The 21,371-nt window shown below is 45.8% G+C and overlaps 1 long non-coding RNA gene across 1 annotated transcript; it reads left to right on the top strand.

Moving 5' to 3' along the window:
- The first annotated feature begins 9,878 nt into the window (after nt 1-9,878).
- Nucleotides 9,879-20,229, top strand: LOC146350516 (uncharacterized). Its single transcript, XR_014789307.1, has 3 exons — nt 9,879-10,366; nt 15,904-16,044; nt 17,817-20,229. It is a non-coding gene; the product is annotated as an uncharacterized LOC146350516 (long non-coding RNA).
- The last annotated feature ends 1,142 nt before the right edge of the window (nt 20,230-21,371 follow it).

The following is a 21,371-nucleotide window of genomic DNA, read 5'->3' as shown; positions in this document are numbered from 1 at the left end:
GCGCAGGGTCCGCTTATTTACAAAAAGTAAGTACATTAACAACATTCAAAGGAATTAACAGCTATTTGGTTAAAACTATAGCAGAGGCTCAGCAGAAGAGGGAGAGACAGAGCCATAAATGAAGCAACAGATGCAGACTGCATTGGGAAGAATAGAGAAGGGAAGTTGATAGCTAATAAGGACATGAGAGTGGGGCCTAATTAGGGTGGAGACAGAGATCAGAATGTAAATAGCTTGGCCCATGGATATTCAGATAGCTGATTCAAAGTTAATGGGGGGGGGGAGAAGAGGAGGAGGAGGAGACTGGATTGCAAATATTACCTATTCCAAAGTGAAGAAGTTAGAATGGGCCTCTTCCTCAAAGGTCTGCTGTGATCTGGGAATCTTGAGGACCAGAATACTACAATTGCTTGGGAAGTTCCTTATCATGTATAAATCTGCTAGGTACCCTAGCTCACAAACACTCTACTGGGAGATCAGGATGTGATGGGGAACTGAGGGCTGTTTTTGCATTTGTAGGTTCCCTTCAGTCCTGTAAGGCATGGAACTCAAAAACAAAACAAAAACCTGGGTTCTCCTTGAACCTTCCAAGCTTGTACAAAAACTAGAGGCAAAACAGTGGGAAGTGAAGCTCCCCCCACTAAACAGGAAAGAGTCTCTTAACAACAAACTTGAGGAGGGAAATGAACTGTGCCAACTGCAATAAAACAAATAACTGCAAGGAGCTCCTTTTTAAAACTTTGGTTTGGGGCATGGGTTTTTCCTTAGGATCAAAAGACAAGCAGAGGGGATGTAGGTGAAACGGGGAAGGTTTGGTTTACCTGCCATAAGTGTTTTGTGCAAAAATTCAGAGTACAAAAGAGGGTGGTGCATATATTTGGGGTGTAGGTCCATAACCTAAACAACATAAGGAGAGCCATGCTAGATCAGACCAAGGGTCCATCTAGTCCAGCATTCTGTTCACACAGTAGCCAACTAGCTGTCGACCAGGAACTCACAAGGAGGGCATGAGCTCAAGAGCACCCTCCCACCCATGTTCCCCAGCAACTGGTGTACAGGTTCACTGCCTCTGGTACTAAAGGTAGCACATAGCCATCAGGAATAGTAGCCATTGATAGCCTTTTCCTCCAGGAATTTGTCCAATCTTGATAGTTGTGTGCTAATGTGTTTACTGCATTGAGCTTATATGGCATACGGAGGTTGCCCATCCAGCCTGGGGAAGCTTTGGCTCCTTCTGTGAGCCTCTACTCCCCTTCCCAAGCACCCCTGTGCTGGGGGCTACAAGGGGCTCTGGGAGGAAGCAGGGAGAGGAATCCCCTTTTTAGCTCTGTCTGTGACTGGACTTCCAGTCTTCCACAGACTTCCAGTCTGTGACTGGAAATAACAAGGAAATTCCCCTGTGTGCCACTCTGTCCTGGGCAGTAGTCCATATTCCAGAAAATGGCTCAGAGTCAGAACAGCAACTTTCAAGTGAGCCAAATCTACCAAATTCACCAGCCACACATATGGGGGGTGGGGATGCAATGAACCACAGCAACCATGCTGGTCAATAGTTCATATTCTGGAAAACAGCCTGGAATGGCAACTTCCAAGTGAGCCAAATCAACCCAATTCACTATTACTTTTACAAAAATATGGAAAATATTAGCCCTTGGACCATTTCAAGGTTCTAAGTTTTCAAACCATGGCCCAAGACATGGTATGAAGGCATATGAGGCAGCCACCTAAGCAGGTCTGGGTCTGGTGAGTGCTTGGAGGGGAGACCATCTGGGAACCACATGTAGCCACCTTGAGTTCTACAGTGGAAGAAAGGTGGGATATAAGTGTAATAACAAACAAACCTGAACTTTCTCCCCCAGCCCACTCAGACATCCCCAAAGTTCTCATACCCACCTTTGTCAGGAAAATAGGTCTGATGAAAGTAGGGGGGAACATTCAGGGCTGCCCTAATGTATTAATAAATTCTAGAACTTCATCTTTTGTCACATCTATTTGACTATATTGTTCAGATACCCGCCCTTAAAAGAAATGGCTTCAGCTGGGGGTATCTGTCCTCCATCTTCCACAGAGAAAACAGATGCATACTTATTCAGCTTCTCTGCAATATTGCTATTCTCCTTTTATTCCTTTGTTGTTTAATGGTGCAACTGCCCGCTTCAGAAATATTTAAAGAATTTTATATTGTTGGATTGAATGTTTTTGTCGCTATCCTCACATTTGTCTTTTGCTTGTCTTAGGGTGTCTCTACATTAGGCAAAAAAACTGCAAAAAAACACATCCTTTCCGGAGCGTCCTGCTTTCGGTTTCTTTGCAGGATTAGGAAGGGCTTCTTTACACAGCAGCCATGTGGTTTGAACTGAGGGAGTGCCTTCCTCCCTCCCTGACATGTGTGCAAAGGGGGGGGGTTCTTGTTTTTGTAGCTTAACTTCTACTGTACTGTTTTCTTGTAGCCCCCAGAAAACCTCTGACTTACTTCTGTGTAGACATAACATGTAAGATTGTGCCATATGTTTGCAACCCTTGGCACACTAATGTGGGAGTAAACCCCATTGAACTCAGTGGGACTTACTTCTGAGTAGACATAAGATTGCCTTGCAAGTCTGCAACCCTTGGCACACTTAGTTGGGAATAAGCCCCACTGAACTTAATAGGGTGCTCTGAAACAACAGAGGACATTGCTTCTGAGCTTGGTGGGGTGGGGGATCAGATGTATCTCCCTTCATTGCAGGGAGGCATTTTACCCTCTTCTCCCTCCAGTTGAGAAATGTGGAGGCAGGAGACGCTATCAGCAGGCAATTCTTGCCCTTGTGCCTATCAAATCTGCTCAGGTCTCCTTCCGTGCAACCCCACTCCCATCCTCAATGCCTTTGTCATCCTGACCACGCCCCAACAACTGAAAACAAACGCCCACAGCAGGCAGACACAGACGTTTCTTCTGCTACTGGAGAATTTCACGGGGAGGTTATGGCACTCCTGTTCTATGGGCTGGAAAAAATACCATTTTTTTTGCATTTGGGGAAAACTAGGGATGTACGAAAGTCACTTACCTTTTCGCGGAATTGATTCGTGGTGTGGGGGGAGGCGCTCCATCCCTCCCCCCGGAATCCTCGATGGGAGGGGAGGTGATCCGGTCCTCCTCCCCAGAATCCTGCCCGGCCGGCTCTGCTCCGCAGCTTGGCCAGGGCCATCCGCAGCTGGAGTTCCGGCCACGGACGGGCTGCTGCAGACACAAATGCATTTGCATCCAGCCATGCTGCCGTGATAGGCTATGTAAGTATTTACGTAGCCTATAACGGCTGGGCAAAACAACAACAACAACGGTGTACGCAAATGGCGGCGGCTACGGCGGCCGCCATTTGCATTCCCTATTTTTCGCCGTTTTATCTTACGTAAATATTTACATAGGCTATTACGGTGAAAAAAGGGGGGATGCAAATAGTGTAGTGGCCACTATTTGCGTTCCTTTATTTTTGGCCGTAATAGCTTATGTAAATATTTACGTAGGCTAAAACGGCGGGGAAAAAAGGAACGCAAATGGAGCCCACTACGCTATTTGCGTTCCCCTTTTTTTCGCCGCAATAGCCTACGTAAATATTTGCCTAGGCTAAAATAGCGAAAAATAGGGAACGCAAATGGCAGCTGCCGTAGCTGTCGCCATTTGCGTATGCATTTTTTTTTGCTTGGCTTGCCGTGATAGGCTATGTATTTACGTAGCCTATCACGGCAAAGACCAGGATACAAATGGCGGGCGCGGCAGCCAGTCGAAAGACCAGCCACCGCCACCATATGGAACATCCGCCCCAGGTAAGCTTCGTCCCGGGGGGAATCTGTGGGGGGGCGGGGGTTGGCAGGCCATTCCGCCACAGATTTCGGGGAACTGACTGAAATCCGTGGCGCAATTCTCCACCATCCCTAGGGAAAACATGAGATAGGCTGGGGGAAATTGAGGGAGGCGCCTTGGACAATAACAGCGTCATGTAAAGAGCCTTCAAACTTCTGAGAGAGGGCCATTTCAATCTCAGGATAAAAGCTCCATGTGATGAACCCCTTAGGGCTTCATCACACGGAGCTTTTATCCTACAATTGAGATGGCTCCTTCACAGAAGTTTGCGGGCTCTTTACATGATGCCCGTGACCCTGCCGTGACCCTTCTGCATTCAATGCCCTTTGTTCCATTTTTAAATAGATTGCAGATAATGAGCTATCAAATTATCCCATTGTGTTCAGCTTCAGTTTCCTCCATGAAAAGAGTTAAAGTGGCAAGAAGAGAAGCGAGATCAATGAAAGATAATGGAAGATTCAGATAGGGGGAGAGGGGTTGGGGGAAAGGAAGCACAAGTAAAAGGAGTCAGTGGTGATCCTGCATTTAAAACGGAAGCAGAAAGCCCCATTTTAAATGCAGGATTTTAGGCTAGTGTAGAGATGCCCTTAATGTCAGGTTACATTTGTTTTGCCAGTGCTTTTGTTCTTTTTGTTTGCCTTATGTGGGCAAGGCTTCCATTTTCAGAAGGACGTTTTACTGCCTTTTATAGCTTCCTTGTCTCTGCTTGTTAACTATGCTGGAGCCTCTTGATGTTCTTGTTATTTTTATTTATTTAATTATATTTATGAATTGCTTGAAAAAATTTGTAAGTGATATACTAAACAAGTCTTCATACAGAAGACAAAAGTAACTTCCTAGGAATGCCTTTTGGAAAAGGGTATGTTGTCAGTATGCACCAAAAATTAGGGATGGACCAAAGTCACTTACCTGATCCCGAAGCTTGCTTCGTGGTGGGGGGGAGGCGCTCCGTCCCTCCCCCCGAAATTCGGGGGGGGAGGCGCCCCATCCCTCCCTGCTGAAATTCTGGCCGGGGGGGAGTGCCCCGTCTCTCCGGCCGCGAAACCCCTTCTCCTGCCGGGACGCAAATGTCGGCGGCCGTTTGCATCCCTGGCCTGCAGACCTTGGGGAAAAAAAAAAGTGCGTACGCAAATGGCGGTGCCCATGGGCGCCGCCATTTGCGTTCCTTATTTTGGCCCGGGTAGTCTACGTAAATATTTACGTAGACTACGGTGAAAATAAGGGCAATGCTATTTGTGTTGCCCTTATTTTCACCGTAGTCTACATAAATATTTACGTAGACTACCCGGGCCAAAATAAGAAACGCAAATGGCGGTGCCCATGGGTGCCGCCATTTGCGTATGCACTTCCCCCCCCCTCCAAAGTCAGCTGTGATAGGCTACGTAAACATTTACGTAGGCTATCACAGTGTTTTTTGAAAATCTAGCCGTGATAGGCTACGTAAATCTTTATGTAGCCTATCACGGCTGATAAAAAAAAAACACATGCGTGTACACAAATGGCGGTGCCCATGGCCGCCACCATTTGCGTTCCTTATTTTGGCACATCTTAGTCTTACATAAACATTTATGTAGACTAAGAGGGTGAAAATAAAGGGAACGCAAATAGCGTAGCGTCTAGGCTATTTGCGTTCCCCTTATTTTCGCCGTCTTAGTTTATGTAAATGTTTACGTAGACTAAGACGTGCCAAAATAAGGAACGCAAATGGCGGCGGCCATGGCCGCTGCCATTTGCATACACGCGTTGTTGTTGTTGTTTTTTAAGTCAGCCGTGATAGGCTACATAAAGATTTACATAGCCCATCATGGTGTTTTTTTAAAATCAAGCCGTGATAGGCTACGTAAATCTTTACGTAGCCTATCACGTTTTTTTGTTTTGTTTTTTAAACCTGGAAATGGCGGCAGCGGCAGCCGGTCGGAAGACCGGCCACCACAGCCGCCGCTACCGAACCGCCGCCGGAGCCGCCGCCGCCAGGAAGATCCGCCCCAGGTAAGTCCTGTCCCGGTGGGGTGGCAGGGGGGTGGTGGGCCGTTCCGCCACCATTTTCGGGGGGCCAAATGCGCTGGCATTCGGCCTCCCCGAGATCCGTGGCAGAACTTTCGTACATCCCTACTCATATGTGCTGCATAAAGGTGTTGTGATCCAAACATGAACTTAGGATGGTTGAAGTCATCCATTATTACAGAACTTCCTGTGTTGCCTGTCTCCCTGCTTTTTTATCCATCTCAAGATCATGTTCAGAGATTTGGGCCCAATCTGCATAAAGAATTTACTGCGGTGCTACTGCACCTAGGGATGGACGAAAGGGAATTACCTGGTCCCGCAGCTTGCTTCGCGGTGGGGGGGAGGCGCTTCGGTTCTCCCCCTGAAGTTCAGGCGAGGGGTGGGAGGCGCCTCGCCCGGCCAAAATTCAGGCTGGGGAGGAGGCACCCCATCCCTCACCGCTGAAATTCAGGCCGGGGAGGAGAGCCCCGTCTACCCGGCCGCGAAAAAAAAAAGTAAGAAAAAAAAAAAACACCCGTGATAGGCTACGTAACGATTTACGTAGCCTATCACGGCTAGATTTCCAAAGTCAGCCGTGATAGGCTACGTAAATCGTCACGTAGCCTATCACGGCTGACTTTGAAAAAAAAAAAAAGCGCCTATGCAAATAAGGCTATTTGCGTTGCCCTTATTTTCGCCATAGTCTATGTAAATCTTTACGTAGACTAGACGTGCCAAACTAAGGAACGCAAATGGCGGCGCCCCATGGGCGTACGTGCTTTTTTTTTTTCTTCCAAAGTCACCTGTGATAGGCTACGTGACGATTTACGTAGCCTATCACAGCTGACTTTGGAAATCTAGCCGTGATAGGCTACGTAAATTGTTACGTAGCCTATCACGGGTGTGTGTTGTTGTTTTTTTAACTTTCCTTTTTTATTTTGCAGTGGCGGCGGCGGCAGCCGGTCAGAAGACCGGCCGCCGCCACTGCCCCCGCCGAAATGCCGCCAGGACCCGCCGCTGAGAGGGACATTCACACGAGGCAAGTCCCATCCCGGGGCGGGGGGGCGGGGGGCCGGCGGAGAATTTCACCACCAATTTCGGGGGGCCAAATGCGTTGGCATTCGGCTTCCCGGAGATTCGTGGAGAGATTCTCCACCATCCCTAACTGCACCTCACACTTGGGCATGACACATGATTATACACCCAATCTGTATCAGTCCTGGGTTTCTTGCAGTAAAAACTGTGTTTTCAGAAAAGTCCTTTTGTGATGGATTTTCCCTTTATTGTGACTTCCCTGTGTTTTGGGACTCACTGTGTTCTAAACTTGTGGTACTACTCCAGAGGAAGGAGAAGTGGCTTCAGCACTGCTAGGAGGAACGGAAAGTTGCATCAGCAAAGGGTGGCCCTGAGAGGAATGGGTTAACTCCTGTCTTGGAAGAGATGAGTTAACCCATTCCTTTCTGCTTCGCTCTCCCATTGACTAAGATGTTGGTTTTTTAAATTGTGTTTGCTAATGCATACCGGCAAAGGTGTGAATGTAGGGATGTGCAAACTCACCCCCATCTGGGTTCTCTGGATGCCCACCCAGCCCCTGTCCCCACTTGCTGGTCCTCAGACCATGCTCAAGCCCCTCCCATGCTTGGCAAGCAGCCAGCACTCACCGCAGTCACCTCATTGAGTTCTGCGGTCGCCATTTAAAAAAAAAAAAATGGCGATCGCAAAAATGCGCATGTTTCCGTATGCACAAAAATGTGCATTTTTGCCAATGTGCATATTTGTATGCATGAAAGTGCACCTTTTTGCGAATGCACATATTTGTTGTGCAAAATATTCACATTTGCAAAAATGCACATTTTCGCATGCGCGAATGCACACATTTGCAAAAATGTGCATTTTGTGCATGCGCAAATATGCACATTTTTGCGATTGCCTTTTTTTTTTAATGGTGACTGCAGAGCTTGACAAGGCTGCCGCGGTGAGTGCAGGCCGTTTGCTGAGCGGGGGCAGGGGGCAAGCAGGTGCAGGGGCTCAGTGAGCAGGGCTCGGGGGTGTGGATGGGGTGGTTCCACTGGATTCCCAGACTGAATCAGGCACCCGCACCATCCCTAGTGAATAGCGCACACACATTTCTGCTGGCTTCTCTCCTGCTCTCTCTCTCTCTCTGCCCTGCCCAGTAAACTGAAGAGTGAAGGCAATGCTGCTGCCCCTCCTCCTTACCTTTGTAAAAAATAAAGTTTGGAATGACTTTTCAAATCTTCCCAATTCTCTCCTTTGCCCTTTTCATTTCTTTTAGGGATGTACGAAAGTCACTTACCTTTTCGCAGCTTGGCTTCGCGGTGGGGGGGAGGTGTTTCGCTTCTCCCCCCGAAGTTCAGGCGAGGGGGGGGAGGCGTTCTGCCTCGCTCGGCCGAAATTCAGGCCGGGGGGGGAGGCGCCCCGCCTCGCCTGGCCGAAATTCAGGCCGGGGAGAAGAGCCCCGTCTCCCCGGCCGCGAAACAAAAAGTAAAAAAAAAAAAAAGACCCCGTGATAGGCTACGTGACGATTTACGTAGCCTATCATGGCTAGATTTCCAAAGTCAGCTGTGATAGGCTACGTAAATCGTCACGTAGCCTATCACGGCTGACTTTGAAGGGAAAAAAAAAGCGCGTACACAAATGGCGGCACCCATGGGGCGCCGCCATTTGTGTTCCTCATTTTGGCACGTCTAGTCTACGTAAAGATTTATGTAGACTATGGCGAAAATAAGGGCAACGCAAATAGCGTTCCCTTATTTTCGCCATAGTCTACGTAAATCTTTACGTAGACTAGACGTGCCAAACTAAGGAACGCAAATGGCAGCGCCCCATGGGCGCCGCCATTTGCGTATGTGCTTTTTTTCCCCCAAAGTCAGCCGTGATAGGCTACATGACGATTTATGTAGCCTATCACGGCTGACTTTGGAAATCTAGCTGTGATAGGCTACGTAAATCGTTACGTAGCCTATCACGGGTGTTGTTTGTTTTTTTTAACTTTAGGGGGGGTTGCAATGGCGGCGGCAGCCGGTCGGGAGATCGGCCACCGCCCCCACCCGCGACGAAACACCGCTGAATGGCCGCCGGGACCCACCACCGAGAGGGACATTCGCCGAAGGTTAGTCCCATCCCAGGGGGGGCGGGGGGCCGGCGGAGAATTTCCCAACCAACTTCAGGGGGCCGAATGCATCAGCGCTCGGCCTCCCGAAGATTCGGGGAGAAATTCTCCGCCATCCCTAATTTCTTTGCCTCAAGGAACAACTACCTGAAAACCCTCCCATATACATGCCTGTCACATTCTCTTCAATGAGGCCTACTCCTGAGAAAGTGAACAGGTTGCTTTTGGGATGACTTCAAAAAGAACAACTCCACTCCTTTGCACCTGCGCATAAGCCTAATGAGTGTAAAAAGAAAAAAAAAGGGGAAGAAAACTTGATGTCCCAAGACCCCGCCTACATATCCAAATTAATGTGGTTTAAGATTACATTTGCTTCTGAAAAGTGAGATTTATATCAAGTCTGCACCACATTAATTGGCCACGTGAGGTGAGCCACCAGAGGAGTAGATGCAAATTCAAGAAAATGTGTTTTTGAACTGCATCAGTGTCAGAAGACACTTTCATGTAGATTGGGCCCTGGTCTAGGCAGCTATTATGTTCCCAGTGCTAAATTATATTTTTGGGCTAAATAAATCATTGGGCTAAATTACATTTTGTATTTTTAGTCAGAGCAATTCTGTGGGGAAATTTATTCATCTTAAGTTTTCAAATTTCATTATTGTGGGAGAGACGTCCTGGTTCATAGCTCACAGTTTCTGAGCAACTACTAGAGTTAAATCACAGAAAGCCATACTGGGGTTTATCACCACTCAATTCATCTAGGAAGGTGTTGCAATTCTCAGAAGCCCCTGCCAACAGCCAGGAATGGTGAAGTCTAACACATCCGGAGGTCTATTTCTGCCCACCCCTATTGTAATGTGAACAAGGAACCACTAGGGAGGCTTTTGCTTTTCTGTTTCTAGTTTGTCCCTTTTGGATTCCTGTAGAGTCTGCTGGATCAGTTCAGAGCGTGGCAGTTAAGGCTGATGATGAGGGTTATGCTGAATAAGGCTTCTTCTGTTACTGGGAGACTTTCAGTGTCCCTGTGTATATGCTGTTAACAGCAGAGTTGCAGCAGGAAGTAAAATGTCAGAACTTCAGCTTCTGAAATTAGCCTTGTACAGGTGGACACATGCAGGAACTAATAGGAATGCATGGCCTAGCCCACCTGCTATATGCAGTCATGCATGCTAGCCACAGCCCCCAGCTGATGTGTGAGTGTGATCAGTTTCAGCCAGAAGGATGCACAGGAATGCTGCAGGCCCAGGTGCAGCAGCTGACATGTGTATTGGGGTTAGGGATGTAAGAACCCACCCTAGCTTGGCTTCTCCGGGCGCTCGCTGAAGCGGCGCCCCCGCTCGCACCCCCCTGGACCCGTGCTCAGGCCACCCACAAGCTCAGCAAGTTCCCCAGGCTCACTGCAATCCCGTTCGGTGAGTGCCCGCCATTTTCGCGCCTTTGATTGCTACATAAAACAGGAAGTTAAAAAAATGCGCATATTTAAATATGTGCAGTTTGGAGCTGGGAAAGCTAAATAAGCACCATATTAGAGGTATATTCCTCTAATCTAATATACAGATGCTCTGACTTGGATTCCTGCATTGAGCGGTTGGACTCGATGGCCTTGTAGGCCCCTTCCAACCCTACTATTCTATGATTCTATGAGTTGGGAGAAGGTGCCTGGAAGCAAACTGGCTAGGGTGGCCACTAGAATATGCAGCACCAAAGAGCAGGACAAAAGACAGCACATATTTGCATATATTTGCGTATACTAATTTAGAGATGCAAATTTGGAAATTACTGTTATAATTTAAATAGAAATACAATACATCTTGCCATAGTAAGGAAGACTATGACAGGGTGACCTCTGTGCTTGGTCAGTCTGCTGTCTGGGTGCCAACTGTTGGTGGGCAACTTCAAGGCCCCTGCTGCTGCTCTCCCTCCTGATGGTTCTTTCTCTTTAAACCAGACTTGGACTGGACAGCACTGCAAACAGGGGATACTTTCAGAGGACTGTCCTTTGTTAAGTAGGACTGTTAACACCAGTCATCAGCATCAGCAGCAAAGCCCAGAAGCCCTCACAGCTGCTCCTTGCTAGCCAGCTCTATTATTCTCTCTGCCTAGACTCAGAACTGCCCCCTTTCCTTCTCAGGTCAGAGTCCAAGTCCTTTTCCATTCTCACACAGAGAGGTGGATATAGCATCCCTAGCTGGCCTTCATTACCCACTAATCGGCATTCACTGTTAGTGGCCAAGCCATACCAAAGCTTTGAGTACCAAAACAGGGTGTCCCAGAATAATAGGGATACATGTACCACAGTTCTCCAAGTGGTGAGAAGCTCCAAGGGTGGTGCTGCAGGGGCTTGGCTTCTTTTTGGAGGAGATCACTAAAGACTTAGGAAGCTTTGAAATATTTCACTTATTTGCAAATATACAAGTAGAGCACAGACCTACTGCTGCACATCATATTCCCTGTGAGAGAAACCTGTACCCTCCAGACGCCTTCGGCTCAAAGCTCACAGGTCAGCTCTCTCTCTCACTCAAAACTAAATTGCCATTTCTTTCTCACACAGACCTTAAGACCCAACCCCATATAAGGAGACGGGAGAAGAAGGGTCACCTTTCCCAAATGGTTGTCACATTCTGGGGATGGTCAAGAAACCATCCTCTAAACAATTTCCCCAGAGACATTTCCTGAACTTCCTGGGCTGTTAAAATGCTATTTCACTAGCAAAGAATATGACAGGGCTGATAGGGCTCGGCATTTATAATACAAGTATGGGTTTAGATAGACAGGAAATATTCCAGTGTAAATGCTACAAAAATTAGGGATGGCGGAGAATTTCTCCCCGAAACTTCGGGGGGCCGAGCGCCAACGTGTTCGGCCCCCCGAACAAGTTTCGGGGAGAAATTCTCCGCACCCCCCCCGGGACGGGACTTACCTTTGCCGAATGTCCCTCCCGGCAGTGGGTCCGGCCGGCGGTTCGGCGGGTGTTCGTGCGGGGCGGGAGCGGCAGCCGGTCTTTCGACAGGCTGCCGCCGCCACCATTCCAAAAAAAGAAAAAAAAAACGCCCCCATGATAGGCTACGTGACGATTAACGTAGCCTATCACGGCTAGATTTCCAAAGTCAGCCGTGATAGGCTACGTAAATCGTCACGTAGCCTATCACGGGTGACTTAAAAAAAAAAAAAAAGCGCGTAAGGGTAATGGCGGCCCCCATAGGGAGCCGCCATTCCCGTTCCTTATTTGGTCGCTGTAGTCTACGTAAAGATTTACGTAGACTACGGCGAAAATAAGGGCAACGCTACGGCGAAAATATGGGCAACTACAGCGAAAATAAGGGCAACGGCCTGAACTTTGCGGGGGGAGCAGCGAAGCACCTCCCCCCCACTGCGAACAAGCTTCCACAACAGGTAAGTGACTTTCATCCACCCCTAACAAAAATGAATGGATTTTCATGTACCCTCAGCTTTGCCAGGTTTGAGCTCAGTGACCATAACAATACACACTGCAGTTTTACTGGACTGTTAATTTAATAAACAAACTACAATTAGGGATGTACGAAAGTCACTTACCTTGAACGAAATTTGATTTGTGGTGGGGGAGGCGCTCCGTCCCTCCACCCCCGAATCCTGGCCGGTCGGGCCGCAAATGGCGGCGGCTGTAGCCGACGCCGTTTGCGTCCCTGCAGTCAGCCGTGATAGGCTACGTAAATGTTCACGTAGCCTATCACGGCTGAGTAAAAACAAAAAACTGCGCGTACGCAAATGGCGGCGCCCATGGGCACCGCCATTCGCGTTCCTTATTTTGGCACATCTAGTCTACGTAAACATTTATGTAGACTACGGCGAAAATAAGGGGAACGCAAATAGCGTAGTGTCTACGCTATTTGCGTTCCCCTTATTTTCGCCGTAGTCTACGTAAATGTTTACGTAGACTAGACGTGCCAAAATAAGGAACGCAAATGGTGGCGCCCATGGGCGCCACCATTTGCGTATTCGCGGTTTTTGTTTTTTTACTCAGCCACAATAGGCTACGTAAACATTTACGTAGCCTATCACAGTATTTTTTAAAAATCTAGCCGTGATAGGCTACGTAAATCTTTACGTAGCCTATCACATTTTTTTTTAATTGGAAATGGTGGCGGTGGCAGCCAGTCGGCAGACCGGCTGCCGCAGCTGCTGCCACCGAACCACCGCCGCTGCTGCCAGGAGGATTCGCCCAAGGTAAGTCCCATCCCAGGGGGGGCGGGGGGGCAGACCGTTTCGCCAATTTTGGGGGGCCGAATGCGCTGGCATTCGGCCTCTCCAAGATTCGTGGCGAGATTCTCTGACATCCCTAACTGCAATACACTCTTGCAACAGGACAAGCTGTGGAAACGGCCCAGTGATGAGCTCTGAGCTTTTCTACATGGGGCTGTTAATCAGCTGTATCTATTTTCGGTTTCGTTGCAGAATTAATATCCAAGCACTACACAAGCGTTTCCTTTCCTGCTTTTCCAGTACACAGCCTCTAGGTGGCACTGTGGTATAGCAGAATAGCACAAATACACAAGTAGAAACAGTGCTTTCTTTTGCTTTCACAATTAAACACCACATTTTCCCTGCTCTAAAAAACTCACCAAAAGTGCTGGTTAGACACAGAAGTAAAACTAGAGGGTCACGACATTGTCTAAAAACCCCATAAACAACCATGAGTAGTGAATGACAAGTGCACAATAAATGCCTCAAGTAGAAAAGCCCACATTGCAGAGGTGGTAGCAAGTCATTGGTGGATTATAGCAAATGGCTGTAATACAGACAGCCGATTGCAGGCGTGCATAGGTTTATGCACTTATTTAGCCTTTGCTGTTCCCCAGTACATATTACCATGCCCTTTGCAAGCTAAATACTGGGAAATTTAAAAAGCACAACTTGTTCCACAGCATGGGTGGTGGTGAGATGTCTATGATATTGTAAGTGCTCTGCTGGAAAATGCCTACTGCACAGGTGTCCCTTACATACAAGTATTCTTCTGGATTTAAACTATGCTCAGAAGCTCCAGATTCCTGGCATATAGAAGGGGAAGAAATGGAAGCAGTGACAGATTTTATTTTCTTGGGCTCCAAGATCTCTGCAGACTGTGACTGTAGCCATGAAATTAGAAGACACTTGCTCCTTGGGAGGAAAGCTATGGCAAACCTAGTCAGCATAGTAAGAAGCAGAGACATCACCTTGCCGACAAAGGTTCATATAATCAAAGCTATGATTTTCCCAGTAGCAACGTATGGCTGTGAGAGCTGGACTATAAGGAAGGCTGAGCGCCGAAGAATTGATGCTTTCGAACTGTGGTGCTGGAGAAGACTCTTACGAGTCCCTGACTGCAAGGAGGTCAAATCAGTCCATACTAAAGGAAATCAACCCTGACTGCTCATTGGAAGGACAGATAATGAAGCTGAAGCTCAAATATTTTGGCCACCTAACGCGAAGAGAAAACTCCCTGGAAAAGACCGTGATGCTGGGAAAGATTGAAGGCAAAAGGAGAAGGGGACGGCAGAGGATGAGATGGCTAGATAGCATCACCGATGCAATGAATATGAACTTGAGCACACTCCAGGAGAGAGCGGAGGACAGGAAGGCCTGGCGTGCTATGGTCCATGGGCCACGAAGAGTCGGACACGACTTAACGACTAAACAACAACAGAAGATCCGGAACAATGTTTGATTTTTTAAAAAATGTTGACATTTTAGATGATGATTTTTACAGACCCAATATAGTATTTTATTTGTAGGCTTAGTACAGTAAAGCATTTGTCTGAACAGAACATTAAATAAATAAATAAATAAATAATAAAAAAAACCCCAATTAGCTTGTTTCTGTTACCTGGAGGTGTCTGCTTGTAGCATGTGGTGGACCTGATTGCAGGTGGCCCTGCCTTTTGGAGAGAGGGATAACATCAATGGCCTTTCCACATATAGATATCTCTTCAACTTTTCACCCACAACCTTTTTGAAGATGGCCACCTTAAAAAAGTATTGAACTCCATACGTTGCAGGAAATAATGGAAGCTGAGAGATCTATTAACAATCATAATTGTTTGTGGAAGCCAGATTCCGACTGAACATCAGGAAAAACTTCCTGAGTGTCAGAGCAATACGGCAATGGAACCAATTACCTGGGGAGGTGGTGGGCTCTCCCACACTGGAGGCCTTCAAGACGAGGCTGGACAGCCATTTGTCAGGGATGCTCTGACTTGGATTCCTGCATTGAGCAGGGGGTTGGACTCGATGGCCTTGTAGGCCCCTTCCAACCCTACTATTCTATGATTCTATGATTCTATGATAATTACAGAGAGGTTATTTTCCATTTTGCACTTTAAGATGGGCCCCCTTTTTAGAGCGGTCATGAAGAACTGGAGATTATTTCATTTCTTCTCATCTGCTACTAATCTCTGGGAAGGCAGTCTGCTTGTCTTGGAAGGGTAAGGCTTTACTTTTAAAGCATCTGGTTTATGGCTCACTGGAGGGTGTGTTCATCTTGTATTTGCTGCTCCCTCTTCCCCAATTGGTGGGAAAGGGCAGGCTTCTCAGGGTCATTTAGCTTTTCTCAGAGGGGAGAAAGTACTTGTTAAGAGATCTTTAAACAGTTACAACCAACAACCTGAAAAGGAATGGCTGGGAAGTACAGTCTCAATTAGCTCTAATGTCAAAGTTGCCAGCTTCCCCTTTCACCCCAGTTCTTGTGCCTTTAACAGCTGTCTGGAATGCAGAAATTTAGAAAGGGAAGCTTTTACTGACATAGAGGTGAAGTAATGGGAAAAGCTTCCCCTGATAAATTTCAATATGTCACAGAATCATAGAATCATAGAACAGTAGGGTTGGAAGGGGTCTACAAGGCCATCGAGTCCAACCCCCTGCTCAAGTCAGGATTCTGACCATGTCAGAAAAAAATAGTTGGCAGCTCTTAATTAATTTATTTTTTTAATTGCAGGTCTTCAAGTCAACCAAAGTTTCTTATGTACATTTATGGACTGGTTCTCAAGACAACTTCATCTCAACTTGATTCATATCTGCTGTTCCTCCATTTGCTTTCCAGAGAACTCTGCATTTTCCAGCCAAACAGGTTTACAAGGTCTTTGACTTCAGGCTGCTTCCAAGTTAATGTTTTATCAACATGGATCTTAAGAGCCAAGTGTCAAGCTTTTCATAGATATATAATGCTTTGGTCTAACTTGATGATTCTAAGTAAAATTTACATAAAAATGGCAAGCTGTGTGACACTTGCACAAACCTTGAGATAAAAAATAACACCGGCAATAGCCCTTTGTGAAATCTCAGCTTACTTGACTTGACTTGCTTTAATCAGTGACTGTTTCCCTAAAGGTGTCTGATCTTAAATATGATTCATGGCAAAACTCATTTGCTCCAAATTTTTAGCTGAAAAGTAGACCCAAACTAGACCCAAGTCAGCCACAGTCATACAAAAAAATAATAAAATCTATGTACATTCTACAGAAGCTTCTGAACCATTTCCCAGGATTCAACAAGTTAGGTTTGTGGACAGGTCAGCTTGACCCAACCTGAAAAGGGGGCTGTGAACAATTCCAGAGATTTCCCCAGAGTTGTAGCTCTTTACACTCTGCCCACCCCTCCTCCTTCTCCTGCGTAAAAGTTATTGTCATATTCCATGGAGGTTCAGGTAGGCAGATGAATGGAAAGCGTTCCTCTCCATTACTAGCTGCACTTGACTGGAGTCTCATTACATTACGATGGTGCTTTAGCAGGCGAATGGGCCTCGCGTCTGGGTTCCGAGCACCCCTCATACCTCCCTGATAACGTAAATTACCCTCCGCCTCATTGCTTCAAATGATCAAACATCAAATTGCAAGTAAAAAGGTGGGGGGGGGAGAAAGGGGGGAGAAACAAGAAAAGCTGAAGAGAACTGTAGGTTGAATCTTGACAGTCAGCACTGGGGATGCGTTCATGCCTCTTAAATGCTTGCTAAAGATGAATCCATCGAAGGCTTGAAGCACAGTAATTTTGCTGACATTAAAGCACACCTGTAAAACCCAAACAAAGCTTTGTAACTCACAGCTCAGCCATCACAGGCTGAATCTCATGTCTTTTGTAGATGCAGGCAGGCGAGGTTGTAACTGATCTTTCTCAATCACAGGCAAAACTACTAAAGATAGATTTTGTCAATTGTTGTTGTTAGAAAAAGTGGCTACCATTCCCTAAATGAAAAATCCCCCAGCCATGCTGAAAACTCTTCCTGTCTGATCCAAGCTGGAAATAAGGTGTTGGGCTGCAGAGGAGGGGGACTGGGCAATTGTCTGCATGCATATATGTGGAGGGAGGGGGGAGAGCTGGTCAATTCCACATCAAGAAATATGGATCTAAGGAGGGTAACGAGGCGCAGTAGAAAGAAGAGGCTGTATGTCTTTTCTCAGTATTTAAACGTGTGCTTAATGTGGTGCTCAGTGAAATGGCTAATCTGATAATGCAAAGAATGTTTGCTGTAGTATTCTGTGAAATGTTTACCACAGTATTTCATGGGGACTGTGTTTGGTAAAAACAGGAATCACTCTAGCGTACAGGAAAATGTTCATTGCACAATACAGTGGGAATATTAAGAGGTTTATTTAGAGGTGTATTTAGTGCAATATGAAAAAGAGTTAAGCACCGGCCATTTGATTAATATTTTTAGGGTGTGGTTTAATGCACATGCAAATGAATAAGCAAAGTTACTGAGAGCTGGACATTGGAGCAGATCCTTGGCTGACTCCTTCTTGTATGTTAATATTACACGTTTGCTTAAGTACTTTGTTGAATTGAATAGGACTCATGGTTAAACAATCCAGCTAGGTGAGTAATTCATAATTCATTATACCATTTATCCAACAGCTTTTGCCTCCTCTCCGCTTGTTGATTGTCTCCGATGCAGTTCCCTCACATCAACTCGTTCAGAATCATTCACTGGATAATTTCTGCCATGAAAAATTCTTCATCTGTAGCTTATTGCTATAAATACAAACTAGATACCTGGGGGTGAATACTCCAATAACATAAATTGGTATATCACCAGCTTCACCGGACTTATGCTGACTTAGAGCAACTGATCTTCAAATGTGGAGGTGACTTTAATTGGATTGAATATGAAGGTCTCATGACAATATTCTGTTTTGTGACTGGATAAAGATAAGCACTGTGGTTGGGGGTGGGAAATAATGGTGGTGCAGACATTGGTTGATTCCCATGAAATATTCTTGTGGAAAAAACTTGTATTTATGCTAGCATATGCTGGATCACTTGGTTTACTTAAAAGTTGACTTTTAAGTAAACTTTGGAGTCCAGTGAAGTCTGCAAGGCTGCAGTTCCACAGACAAATCTCTGGCTACTTTTTGTCTTTGGATTTTTGCATAAATAAGTGGCCATGGCTACGAACACACGTTTCTTGTAACTGGGAAAAGGTATCTGTCTCTCTATGGGGGAGTATCCTATCTTTCTGTGGGCAGTTTTTGTTTGGCCATTTCTAAAGCTAATTCCATATATAGGTAAAGGGGAAAAAAGCATCTTTGTTGTTATTTCCTTTGATGCTTGGTGTTTATGTTCACCTGTTTTCTCAGAATAACCCCCTTTTCAGGATGTAACACGTTATTCATAAGCTCTGGTCTGCATTGCATCTTAAGACCATTTGGCCCGACACGACTTAGATATGTTTTAGGTTGGAGGGCAGATTGTGATTTTGTGAGATGGCCTTGTGTTTTAAATAAAATAAGTGCATGGACTTCATATTTTAGCTCCTGTGTTGTTAAGGCTGCATATTTTTAGTTATGTGGATATAAATAGGCGACGGCATGAGGTGCCAATCTGAATGTTTGTTAGCCTGTGTGTGCTTCCTCTGAATCTAAGCAAGATGCATATTGGCTCAACTGGATCTGTCCTTAGACCTGTGATAGTCACCAAAAGAGCCCTAATCATCCAGTGGTTTATTCCTGACATACGAAATCACTCTGAATTTATGAGCAAGTCTTCAGGATCTGACCTGAGATCCAGAACTGACAAGAGGGTCAAGAGAGGTCTGCGTCTGTCTTGTTCTTCAGCCTGGGTATTCTTGCTGTACCTTGCCTATTTGCAGGAGGTTGAAATGAAAGGTTTGAGCATCTTACTCAGTATGTTTCACAGCCTCTTCCATGTTAGGGATATCTCTAGTTTTGGGATCTGACTCCAAGATCAAGCAATGAATTCCAAAACCACTTGCAGAGTCTCATACTTCACATATCAGTCTCAGAGTGAACTAAAGGTGCGGATTTGCCTGACACCGGATCATAGACATAGACATAGGGTTGGAAGGGGTCTACAAGGCCATCGAGTCCATCCTCCTGCTCAGGGCAGGAAGCCTGATTCCGAGGCAGTCTTCCATCCAAGTACTAACCAGGGCTGACCCTGCTTAGCTTCCGAGATGTGGGACTGACTGGTTGAAATAGTTTGTGTCTTTACATTAGCCTTCCCCAAATTGATGCCCTTCGGATGTTTTGCACTACAACTCCCAGCATCCCTGACATAGGGATGGGGCTGATGGGAATTGAAGTCCAAAATATCTGGAGGGCACCAGGTTGGGGAAGGCTGCTTTACATTGTAATATGACAAGCAAGTATGAGTTTTACTGTGGCATTGAAGTATTTGAGGTCAAGTGCAACTGCAGCACAGCTGTGGTCAACAGTGTTGCCAACAGAAGAAATTGACCTGGCCTGCTCAACAGCAGGTTGAGGTGCAAAAATCAGCAGGTGATGCTTTTCACAAAAAGGAGAGAAATAATTGCTACAGATTACAGTGCAGTTAAAGGATCTAGTTCAAAAGTTGGCATGCATCTAGCTTTGGTTCAGTCTAATGACTACCATAGATCAGGGGTGGGCACTGGGCAGAAGGTAGATCTACCCAACGTTTTGAACAACACCCAGACGCCCCTGCTAGCATGGCCAATGGTTAGGAATGCTGGGAGCTAAATTAAAAAAAAAATCTGGGAATCAACTTTCTGCCCACCCCTGCCATAGGCAACCTACAGCTTGTACATAGAAAAGACTGGCCATTTCCCTTTGCAAAGTTGGTCCATGAACAATACATATGAAATGTCTTTTCAGAGCTAGTTAAAAGTGTTCCATGTGTTTAAAATATAATACAGGTTTCAGCCATGATTTTATGGGAAGAAAAAAATATTTCCCAGTTTTAATGGAAAAAGTATGCTAAAATACAGAAATATTTTGGAGGAAAATCTAGACTATTATTCCCCCCAAGCAGAATGCCCCAAAGGATTTTTTAAATAATGAAAAATGAAAATGAAAAATATACTCTCCCTCCCCCAGGCACCATTTTGTTTGTCTTTAGAATATGCAGACTGTAGCCTTGATAGTTTTAAAAATAATGAGCATTTTTATAGCACACTTTTGTCTATCATATAAATTCAGGTCTTACAAGATATGGTTATTAAAGATTCTGTGGCATGTTTTGAAACAGGAGGGCTGTTCTAACAGCAGCACCTTGGCTATATTCCAGCATGAATAATTACATTCTCTTGGTCTCTACTATCTTTCAGTTCAACTGGAAAAATGAGTTTTTGCTTTCCACTCCCAGATTTCCCTCCCTTCCTAGTGTTTTGGCTACGGAGTGACTGCCACTATTCTACTCCAGAAGTAGGTGCTTTTCGCTGATGAAGGAAGAAAATAAAATATTGATAGTAATGATGTGTTGTGTGATTAAAGTTCTCATTTCAGTGTCAAATTTGGAGGGCTTTAGAGTCCAACTATTTGGAAAAAGCAATTTGAATTATTTTTGTCTTGATGAATTTATGCTGTTTCAGTTTGCCACTCTCATTAAGGCAATGACATATTCACAAATATGGGCTCTCCATCCATCCTGTCCCATCCTAATACTCTGATCACCCAATGTAGTGATGTGGTCTCTAGCCTTGCTCCTCAAGTTAAACAACTAGGACATGGAAAGACAAACAAAGCTGCTCCAAGGCAGAATTATCCCTGTTTCTTAAAGATATAGAAGTCATGTCAAAGTTGAATTGTCGCAGATCTAGGTTCAAACTACTACATGTGATGGCAGAAGATTTCTTTTTTAAACCCAGGACTGCTCCAATCACTGATGAAGCAAGGTAGTTCTAGTGTCAGATTTGTAGAGCAAAAGGGGGGCATGTAGATGAGGAGGGCTGAACCCTTCCTATGCCCACTGCTTACCTACCTGTGGCCTCTACGTTGATGAATGCGTCTCCCACTTGAGCTCATTTCCAATACTGCTCAGCTAGTCAGAAATGACTTGCTTAAAGCCACCTACTGAGCTTCATGGCTGAATAATGATTTCAGCCTAGGTTTCCCCACCACCAGCCACAACACTCTAGTCACTAGACTAATGGTTGCTAAGCCATGGCCAGAGGAATAGGAACATACCTGCAAG

The sequence above is a fragment of the Heloderma suspectum genome, chromosome 3 (genome assembly GCF_057233095.1).
Source record: "Heloderma suspectum isolate Gila_16-S chromosome 3, 16-S_ref, whole genome shotgun sequence".
NCBI classification, from domain to species: Eukaryota; Metazoa; Chordata; class Lepidosauria; order Squamata; family Helodermatidae; genus Heloderma; species Heloderma suspectum.
The sequence above is the reverse complement of the archived record's forward strand: the minus strand, read 5'-3'. Positions and strand labels throughout refer to the sequence as shown.